Source organism: Mesoplodon bidens (assembly GCF_964165515.1).
Source record: "Mesoplodon bidens genome assembly, chromosome: 3".
NCBI classification, from domain to species: domain Eukaryota; kingdom Metazoa; phylum Chordata; class Mammalia; order Artiodactyla; family Ziphiidae; genus Mesoplodon; species Mesoplodon bidens.
The window spans coordinates 97,165,523-97,176,318 of NC_138178.1; positions in this window are offsets into that span (position 1 = coordinate 97,165,523).

A 10,796-nucleotide genomic window follows, 5' to 3' on the forward strand; every position below is an offset into this window, starting at 1 on the left:
TGCTATTTGGTATTGCCTCCCCATAGGTTCATATGCTTAACCTAAGTAATTAGAAAAGGGTATATACATTTCACGGCATAGAATATATTCAGTGAGTTCTTATTAATGGTGTGTTTTGTGGTATCTTTTTTTTTTTTAAATAAAGTTATTTATTTATTTATTTTTGGCTGTGTTGGGCCTTCGTTGTTGTGTGCGGACTTTCCCTAGTTGCAGTGAGCCGGGGATACTCTTCGTTGCGGTGCGTGGGTTTCTCATTGCAGTGGCTTCTCTTGTTGTGGAGCACAGACTCTAGGCACGTGGGCTCAGTAGTTGTGGCTCATGGGCTCTAGAGCGTAGGCTCTAGTTGTGGCACACAGGCTTAGTTGCTCCACAGCATGTGGGATCTTCCCGGACCAGGGCTCGAACCTGTGTCCCCTGTGTTGGCAGATGGATTTTTAACCACTGCACCACCAGGGAAGTCCTGTGGTGTCTTTTTAATTACCAAGTTAAAACAATGTTAGTTATTTTTTAGTTATTTTGGAATTATCAGTTATTTTTAAGGAAAGACACTTGAACGGGGAGGACCTTATCTAACATTTAGAATCAAAATCCTGTTGCCTAGAGAAGATAGACCAAGTAAATAGCATTCCTTAGAGAATGGATCCTGGATGAGGTCCACCCCTCTTTTGATATGCCACATTTACATAAACCCAGTCTCTGAAGTGTGGGCTCTAAAGAGCTGGAACAGTCAAACTAAAGAACTGATGGCTTTGAGCACTTAAAGGCACTTCTCCATAACTAGTTTTAGACATTTATTTTAGCTTTCCTGGGAAAAGTGCATCTAGAGATGAAATCTGAATGAAGGTAGAGAGAGGTGATTCTTGTGTTGATCAAAGTTCAAAATGAGAATGTGTAATGTATTCCAGATTATGTTCTCCTTAGCATTTGCTATGTTATGCCTTTAACAATTTGCTGATTTTCTGTGTATGACCTGTTAGTCTAAAAATTCAGATCACACAGATATTTCAACTCTGCGTAGATTTAAACTTTAGACTCATGAATCTCTTTTCTATAGATTTCTTCTTGGAAGCAGATTCCAAATTTAAGGAAGTAATGCTGTCAGAGGCCTTGGAGCTATTTCTCCAGCTTTTGTTTTTATCGCCACTGCGTTAATGATGGCAGGGCCGTCCCTTCCCCAGTGTGACATGCCTGAGCAGGTGTGCAGATGGTTAAAGACTAGGGAGATGGGACTCAGATGGCAGATGGTGATGCCTTGTCATGGTTCCAACTACACTTTGAACATTCTGTCCCTCCTCCGACATGCATCACTTCAGATGGCAGCCTCATTTGGAGGTGAATTGTTCTTTGCTTTTTTTTTTTTTTTTTTCTGTGTTGGAGTTGACCTCATACCTGGCACTGTGTGAAACGTATTGGCCTAGATTCTGCCCCAGAGATGATAGAGGCTTATTGATATTTAGTGTATGCTTTGTCATATCAATTTTTAGAAAACAGAGCCTGAAGAGATCTTCTAATTTTACCGAGATTACCCAGTCACTGGCACTATTCTGTTTACCTTCAACTGGTATCTCTCTAAGGACAGATGCTTCATGAAAAAAGGAGTTCTAGAGTCAAATTATGGAAGAAAGTGTTTTGAGGGCAAATGAGGTTAGGAAATGTTGATTCCTTTCCTCCCCCCATTACCTCTGTAGCCAATGTGTTGACAGCCACACCTTATCTCTTCAACACCTCTCTGAATATAGCCATGGTAAATGTTTCTGGCATGCTGATAGCTTCCTACCTTAATCCAGCTCTCTTCTTTGCCCGAGGGCTTTCTTCAGCACTCTGGGAGCTTCTCTGGGCTCCCTCCAGGTGCTACCCAGAAGCCATAGGAGTGTTCATGCCCTCAGGACAACCCTCCGTCTTTGGGAAGTTGGACTTGATAAATTCTGACACCACCCCACTCTCTTCGAAATAATTCTGAAGCCACACCATAGTTTTGTGGAGAGTTTCCAGCGGAATTGAGCTCTAGTTTCTCAGAGCAGTAACTTGTTCATTAACATGAACTACATGGTGTTTCCCATTTCCCTATCTCATTTTTCACTGTCTCATTGTGTTTCCTATTTCTGTCTCTGACATACACTACCTGTACCCAAGTCCTTATCTGAAAGCCTGCTTTTGGAAGCCCCCGCCTCTGGATAGTCCTATGCATGTTAGGTTTGAGAGGTTCTAGAGTAGAGAAATTTACTTAGTCCTGTTCCCTAAACTTGCCGTTCCACAAATCTTTTTTTACTCTAAAATTTTGTTTATCTAATGTTTTTTGCAATATCATTCCTGAATTTGGCTGCTGGAGATATCTGAGAGAAGTATGGCATTATAGTATCCCATGAAAGGGCCCACAGATTCCCTTTCACAGCCCGTTTTTTTTCTTTGAGTGCCCTTGGCAAATGCCTCGAGGTCACAGGTCTGCAAGGGACCTCAGAGTCTAGTTACCTCATTTTATCAATAGAGAAACTAAGACCTAGAGTGATGAACTGTCATCTGGTTCAGTTATCTGAGATTTCATAGGAAGTGTGCAAATTATCTAGCCCAAGGGTTAGTAAACTGGCTTAAGGGCAAAACTTAGCCTGCTGCCTGTTTTTGTACAGCCTGCAAGCTAAGAATAGTTATTACATTTTTAAATGGTTGAAAACAATTTAAAAATAATATTTCATGACAATAATGAACACTAATATGAAATTACAATTTCAATGTCCATAAAGTTTTATCGGAACACAGACACACCCATTTGTTTATGTCACTAACCTGCAGCTGCTTTACTGCTCCAATTGCAGAGTTTGAGTAGTTGTGACAGAGACTATATGACCCAGAAGCCTAAGACATTTATTATCTGATCCTTTACAGAAAAAGTTTGCCATTCCCCGCTTTCGATTCTTAAAACATGATAAAGGAAATTGCACACGTCAATGTGATTTTCAGCATAAGTCAATACAATGTAGCAGACAGGTCAGAGCTGTGAGTTCTGCATGAGAATCCTATTCTGTGCAGTGCTGTTAACAAGCTTCATTGGATTTTGGATAGATGACATCACATCTTTAAGTATCAATTTCCTCATTTATAAAATGGAGGGACTGGACTGAAGAGTTCTTAAATTCCCTAATGATCTGATTTCTCTTAGATTCTGTGTTTGTCTATTTGGCATCCATTAATCACCAGGCTAAACTAATGGTCAGAGCTGGTTACATCTCCCCTGTGGTCCAGCTTTCACAGGTGCGCAAAAATCATAAACGTACCAACCAGTTCCGAGTCCATACCCCCAACTACCTCCTTTATCTAAATCTCACATAAACCCAATAATTCTCCTGCCCTAATCACCTAGGGCTGGGTACTAGACAACTAGAGACCACCTCTGTAGAGGCTGCCAATATTATTCAAACTAGCCAGTTTTAAACTGTTTTCTCTTCCCTGCTTTGCCTTTTCCATGGAAAACATAATCAAGACTCTAGGCCAGGCTTTCCTGCCCCTCTTGCTTCTGCCTCCTGATTGACTCTGGTGCTTCCCCATGTGCCTCTCATTTCTGGGGCCTTGTAACAATACACTCTTTTTCAATGATACTGACTTTTTTGTATCATCACTCAGTCACCTTTATAAATTAAGACTCGGGCACAGATTGCTTAAGCACAAATTATTTATAATTCTGTGCAGTTATCTTAGAGTTGAATGTATATATAATTCTAGAGCATGATTTGTTCCTGATGTTCAGCCTCAGCCAAACCTCCTTTATTGCAGCTCAGTTCCATCGCTCCTCATCCATGAGCTGTGGGAAAGTGAGCACATAGGCTGCATCCTTGCCACACAGGGAGCCTTTGGCTATTTCTAAAGTTCATATGACTCGTTGGTAAGTCTGTGGTTTGCCTCCTCATAAATCAAAAGCTGAGATTCAGGAACACTTTCTCATCATATAGTTTTTCATTTGCCTCTCCTCCTGACACTGCTCTGAGTCCTGGAAACTCTGTGCTTTCTACTTAGCCCAGTATAAGCTGTGCTATATTAACTTTTCTCTAGATGTTTCCTTTAGTTCTGTCAGGTATGAATGACGCTGTTCTTTCCAGAAATTTTTTGTCTTTTGGGACCTCCCTTCACTGTAGGCATCATCACCTTTTAAGGATTTTCTCTTCTATGTGGCCCTCAGGAATCAAGGTCATTTAGGACTTAAAGGGGCATGTGATGGCACAGATGAGTGAAGTACACCAGGTATGATACAATTGGGGTAAATGGGGGCTGTGGTGAACAAATGGCCATGTACTGTTGACTCAGCTGTTATTTCTCAGCTTTGAGAAATTATTGTCCCATGAGAATTCTGTCCAGTGGTGACAAAACTTTTGCCTTTTTAAAGTCCAAAATCTAGAATTTTAGATGGTATCTCTAGAATTTACAATAAATTCAAATTTAAAAAAAAAACAACACTGTTTGAGCCAAATGAAATGCAACTCTGAATTTGATTGAGCCAGTGAGCCATCACTTTGCTATGTCTGATCTGTGATAAATGGGAAAATCCTTCCAGACTCATTCCAGATTCATTCTTACTTGTACTCCAAGCCATTGGACCCTGGAACCTATGACTGCTGAACTCTTTGGCTTTTGTCAACACTTGTCTCATATGGCATGTTCTCAGGATCCAACTCCGTGCTATTTCCAGGGTAAATCAGGCAATCTAATGACCTCCCTCACTCTAATGGGCATTTTTGCTAGGGTGTTTCCTTCTCTGTTAAGATGTATATTTTATGAATGAAATTATAGGGACAATATTCTTGCAGCTCTTGTCTAAAGTTGAGGATTTTAAACATGTAAAAGGGTCAAAAGTCCATGGTAGGCCAGGGGGGATATTTAGGCATAATGGTAAGTGGTACTTTGTGTTATCTCCGAAATCACAGGTATTAGGAAGCTGCCAGTGTCTAGGGCCAGGTCTGAAAACTGGACTTGCATCATTGTGTTCATGCTTGTCATTGTTACCAATATCAGCATCAGGTATGGGCTGACTTACAGAGTACTTACAGAGCACCATCAACCAACTTTTGTCAGTTCTCCCTTTCTAAAGTTGAGGGTGCTTTTGGTGTTGACAGGCACTATGTTTTTAAAAGTTGTTTGTTTATATATCTGGTAATTGGTTCCATCTGGCATCATCTGCTTTGCCTAAGCACTATTTAGCATGCTTAATGAGATCCCCCTGAGCTTTGAAAAACATTTAAGTGAAAGAGTTAGATTTCACAAATAGAAGAGGTGGCTGGTGAGACTTGGTCATTACGCCAGGTGGAGGGCATATTTTTGGGTTTAGAAGCCAAAACCAGACTTTCTGTTCTTCTCTGCCCATTGGCCTGGAAGGCACCCACATTGAACCCACCTTATTTTATTCAGTGACACCAGTGAAATGTCTGCTGTTCCTACCTTCTTAGACTGCCAGCAGCACTTAACAAGAGCCCAATGACGAACCTTATAGATGGCTAGCTGACCAGCTCTCCCCAGGCTACCCCACCTCCCCCTCAGGAATAATAAGATTCTGTGCCAGGATTGTACACATCCAACAGCCCAGCATGAGTCATTCATTTGCCCCAGGGTCGGTAAAGATTGAATCAGTGAGTTGGGAAAAAAAAAACCCATAAAAACCCCTGGTGATTTGGTTTCTTTTATTCCCCCTGGGAAGTAGGGTGGGGATGAGGATGAAGAGAAACTCATTTATTTTACATGCTTATTTGCAGAATTAATGTAGATTAATCACCCTTCCATGAGTGATGTTTTGAGCACAGTATGCAGCTTTATCATTAAAGAGAAGGAAGTGGAACACTTTTATTTCCTTTTTGGGTAATTCTTTGAGGCTAGCACCACCGTGTGGAGGAAGTGGATACAGACTTTTCTTTGCCTTGCATAACCGGCCGGTGCTGTGCCTCTGGCAACGTGATTTTGGTATCTTCTCGCCTGTTTCATCTTTTCTGAGTCATCGCAGAGCAGCATAGTGATAGAAATATTTTTTGCAGCAGTGTCATACAGTGCTGGGCTCTCAAGGATCTTGTGCTTCTACAAAATGACTGAACCGCATGCAGGGAGATGACAGTGGCAGATTCACAGAGCAGCTTTGTATCAGTCAGAGTGTAAATTAGACACCTAGTTCGGGATTAGCCACTGGGCTCTAAAGTGGATATTACCAATTTGGACTCAGTAATAAATGTCAGGACCTGTTCTGAGGGAACTTTCTGACCTCTATTACCCAAGAGGTGCAGGCTGAATCAGAGGAAAGGAAGAGACATAAAATCTGGAGGTAGGGTGCAAAATACCAAACCACATGGTTTGCCTCCTGTGGGGTGGGAATGTGAAGTGGAGCTTCTCTCCTGACTCTTTTGGTAGAATGAAGAGGAGAGAAGAATATAGAGCAGTTCTACCGACTGTGGCTTTAAATCCCACGGAGGGGAGTGGCTAGCAAAGAGAGGAGAAAGATTGGTACCTCCATAGTGGCGTTTCCTGTGTGGCTGGCACCAAGATCCCTGGAGAGGAGCAAGCCTACTTCTCCTTGAGAGGTTGGTTCTTCATTTCCAAATTGACTGGTGTGTGTGTGTTGGGATGGGGCTCTAAAAGGTGGAGGTAGGGAAAACTGTTGCTTATAAAGAACTAGCACTATTTAACTCCTAATAGGCCACCCTTCCAGTCTTACTCTTTCTGTAGTCTCCTAATCCCAAAGGAGAAAAAGTTTTACCAGCACTTACAAAACAGAGAGCTGTGATTGTGGAAATTTGGGGGAGTCAAGAACAAATCAAGATGTGCTAACATTCCTCTCTTCGATGAGCTACTAAAGTGATAGGGAAATGTATAGAACAGTCCTTGCCACCCACAAATCACTATTGCCTTTAAATATCTCCTTTACTCCTTCCCATAACTGGCCTGGCTCCTACAGCTGTAGACATTAACATATATGGGATTTCAGATTGAAACAGCTTCTTGTGGCTGAGTATGGGCTGATGCCAATCTGGAGGGGGTTTCAAGGGACATGTTATGGAACTTTCCTCTGTAGAAGGCCATTTATCAAACTTAAATGTGACAGGAAGCTGGGTGGGCCATCTTCACATTTTTATCATCTCAATTGATACAGAAAAAGCATTTGACAAAATTCAGCATCCTTTCATGATAAAGTAAAAATACTCAACAAACTGGGAATAGGAGAAAACCATAATTAAAATTAAAAGCATATATGAAAAACTTACAGTGAACATCATATTCAGTGGTAAAAGACTGAAAACTTTTCCTCTAAAATTAGGAACAAAGCAAGGATGCCAGCATTCATCACCTCCATTCAATATAGTTTATGGAATCACATAAGACACCAAATAGTACAAACAATCTTGAGTAAGAACAACAAATCTGAAGGCATCACACTTCCTGGGTTCAAACTGTATTATTAAGCTGTAGTAATCAAAACAGTACGATATTGATATAAAAACAGACACACAGATCAGTGGAACAGAATAGAGAGCCCAGAATTAAATCCACATATATATGGTCAAGTAATTTTTGACAAAGATGCCAAGAATGCACAGTGGGGAAAGGATAGTGTCTTTAATAAATGGTGTTGGGAAAACTGGATATCCATAGGCAAAAGAGTGAAATTGGACCCTTATCTTACACAATACACAAAAATCAACTCAAAATGGATCAACTTAAAAGATTTAAATGTAAGACTTGGAATCATAAAACTCTTAGAAGAAAACATAGGGGAAAATCTCCTTGACATCAATCTCTTCGGAGAGAACCAATAGGAAAGAAGAGGTGTAGAAGATTCTTCTACACTCTGTTGTAGATGTCACCAGGAGCCACCCCACTCTTTGATACTAGCTAAGATTGCCTTTTCTGCCATCCTCCATATTCCATGTACTGTTTTTTTGTTCTTTTTTTAAGGATTTCTGCAAATCTTTTCTCCTAGTTATTTCTCTATTCTATAACTTAATGGCTGTTTCTTTATATCTGATTCAGCATTGACTCAAACTTGAGAGATAACAGCTTCTTCCAGAATTCACTTGTAGGAGTCAATAAAAGGCAACTTGTAGAGGCAAATGTATACAACTATATCTGGTAGATTTTACTGGCCAGTTAAGTAAGTGTGTAAGAGCATATATTGCAGCACCACTTATTAGAAAATAATCTAAAATTGAATATCAGCTTTCCTTGTCCTCTGAAAGTTCCTTGTCCATTTCTACCAACTTGGATTTCAGTGTCTCATCATTTTGTTTAGCTTTCTCTCCTGCTTCTTCTCCTCTCAGATGCGATAAAAATTCCATGTATTTCATTATTATGAAGATCATTTCAGTTTTAGCACTTATCACTCCCCCACAGCACACACTTTGCATAACTCAAGATTTATTAATGTACTCTGCTAGAAAAAGGTTCATGCATGCTAAGTGTCACCCTTTCTTCTCTCCTCTTCCCCTGTTAGGGGCAGGGAGAGAAATATGGAGGTTTATTTCCCCAGAGCTAAGAATTATGCCTTTACATTAGAAGACAGGAGGGTACAGTTGATTTTGGTTTTAAATAACAGTTGCAGCAATATCTTCATTATATTATTGCCTGACTGTAAAGAGCTGGGAAATGCTAGTTTCCCAAAAGGGACACTGAAAAAAACTCAAGAGATCAAGTTCTTATTCTGGTTTTGTCACTAACTAGTTATGTGATTTGGGGGAAAGGGCCTCACTGGGTCTGAATGAGTAATTTCTAAATTCCTTGCCAATTCTATGAATCTATTATTTGTCTGAGAGTCTCCCTAACTCTATAAATGTAGCCATGGCTGGGATTTCCCCCTTCACAGGTGGGTAAATATCCCACCACTCTGGACTATGCCTCAGCCTCTCCCTGGCCAGCTGTCTGGTCAATGTCTGCTATTAACATTAGAAACATTAGAGGTTATAGAGGCCAAGGTTTTGAGCCAGACACAGGCACAGATTCTGGTTCTTTCAACTCAGAACTTTGGTGGTTTTATTTGCTCTCAGAACTGGCTTATTTGTAAACTGGGTAGAGTATCTACCTTGGAAGTTTGTATTTAATACAATAATGCACATGAACTACGTAGTACAGTGCCTGAGACGTGATACAAGTGCTTAATAAATGGAATTCATGATCATGAACATTATGTCTGTTATAAAGGGGCTGGGTGAGTGTCATGGCAAACTGTTTCTGGGTCTGCTGAGACATCTTAGTGTGTGTGGTAGAATGTTTCTCTTCTCAAGGGGCAGAAGTTCAGAAAAGTTCCCAGGCACTGGGAAGTGCCTGGAAGGGAAGGTGTGCACCTAGGAGCCTCCCTTTTAGGGTATCATTGAGCCCTTGTGTTTTGAGGGTTGAGTCTTCAGACCAACCCCTTGACCTCCAGAAGGTGGGTTTCCTGAGAGTAGGCTGACTTCCCAGACTGCAGGGCTTCCTGTGGAGGCAAGGGTGATGGTGGCAGAAACTGGAGTCAATCTTAATCCTCTAGGAACTTGACCTTGGAACATACATCTGGGTATGTGAAAGGAAGGAGAGGTGCAGCTTCAGCTGTGGCGCTAGGGTCCTGAGCATGGGCACCCTTAACAGTGAAGAATGAGATGTAGCAGCCTCAGCAAAATACACCATGTCAACAAGATCTTGGATTTTATTTATATATATACATCCTCGTTTGCTGAAACAGTCCTGTCTAGTTTCTCTTGTCCTGACATAATTATTAATAGTGTCCTTTCCTATTATCAGATATGTCTCAATTTGGATAATTAATTATTTAATCAACCTGTGTAGGACCAGTTTTCAACAGTGACATCATGTGGCCCCAAGAAGAAATGACAGTGAACCAAAGAGTTAAAGTTAATTCCCTGCTAGTGTGGAAGCCAGAATGACCCCTTTGTGCTCTTGGACTTCAGAGCTGTTAAGGGTCCTGATCATTTAGATGGGTGGGAAAGTTCAAGAAGTAGTTTGAGTATATCCTGGTAATAAGGCACATGGATGGTTCAGCAATTAATTGGAAAAATAGGAGGTTTGACCATATTTAGGTTACGCCAAGTTTGTGAAGCAGTTTATATATGTCATGTGCTATTTACTTTAGAATCCTTGCTTACTGTAGCCCTAGAGACCTGGTTCTTTACATATTTATATTGAGCTCTTTGCAGTAGTTTATCTTGATTTATGATCTTGAGAAGCTATAGTTTTTACTGGTAAGAAGACATATGAAGTGAGCTACAGCTTTGAGTTTTAATTGCTGAAGTTGGATATTTATATGTATGGCTAAAACTAGTGATTAAGTGAATGTCCGCTTTTGCCAGTCCAGTATCCCTTTCCCCTTCTCTGGGAATTGAGTGTCCCCTTTCCTTTGGGAAACACATTCCATATAGTTTACATGGGGCTGACTCCCTTATCTCTTTCTTGTCCCCTTACCTCCCCTGCCCCTTACAAGAGTTTGGACATATGGTTCATGGATTCATGCTTGACTAATCAGAGTATCCCCATCCCTTTGGCCACATTGATTGTGGGACGGGGTAGACAGTTGACCACAACTAAGTCAGTTTATCTGAAATTTCCTGCTGGAGCTATTAGAAAAGACTCTTTCATTCTGCTAAGGATGCTAATCTGGTAGTATGAGTCTTAGGCTGTTGGCAGCATCTTCCCACTAAAAGGAAAATGCCCATCCAATGAGATGAGAAGAGAGAGATGAAACTCCAATGACATTACATTGAGGCTTCTGGATCCAGCCATGCCTGAAGCCCCAGATTTTTAGTTCCATGAGGCAATACTTTTTTGTGTGCTATAAATTTATAAATTAG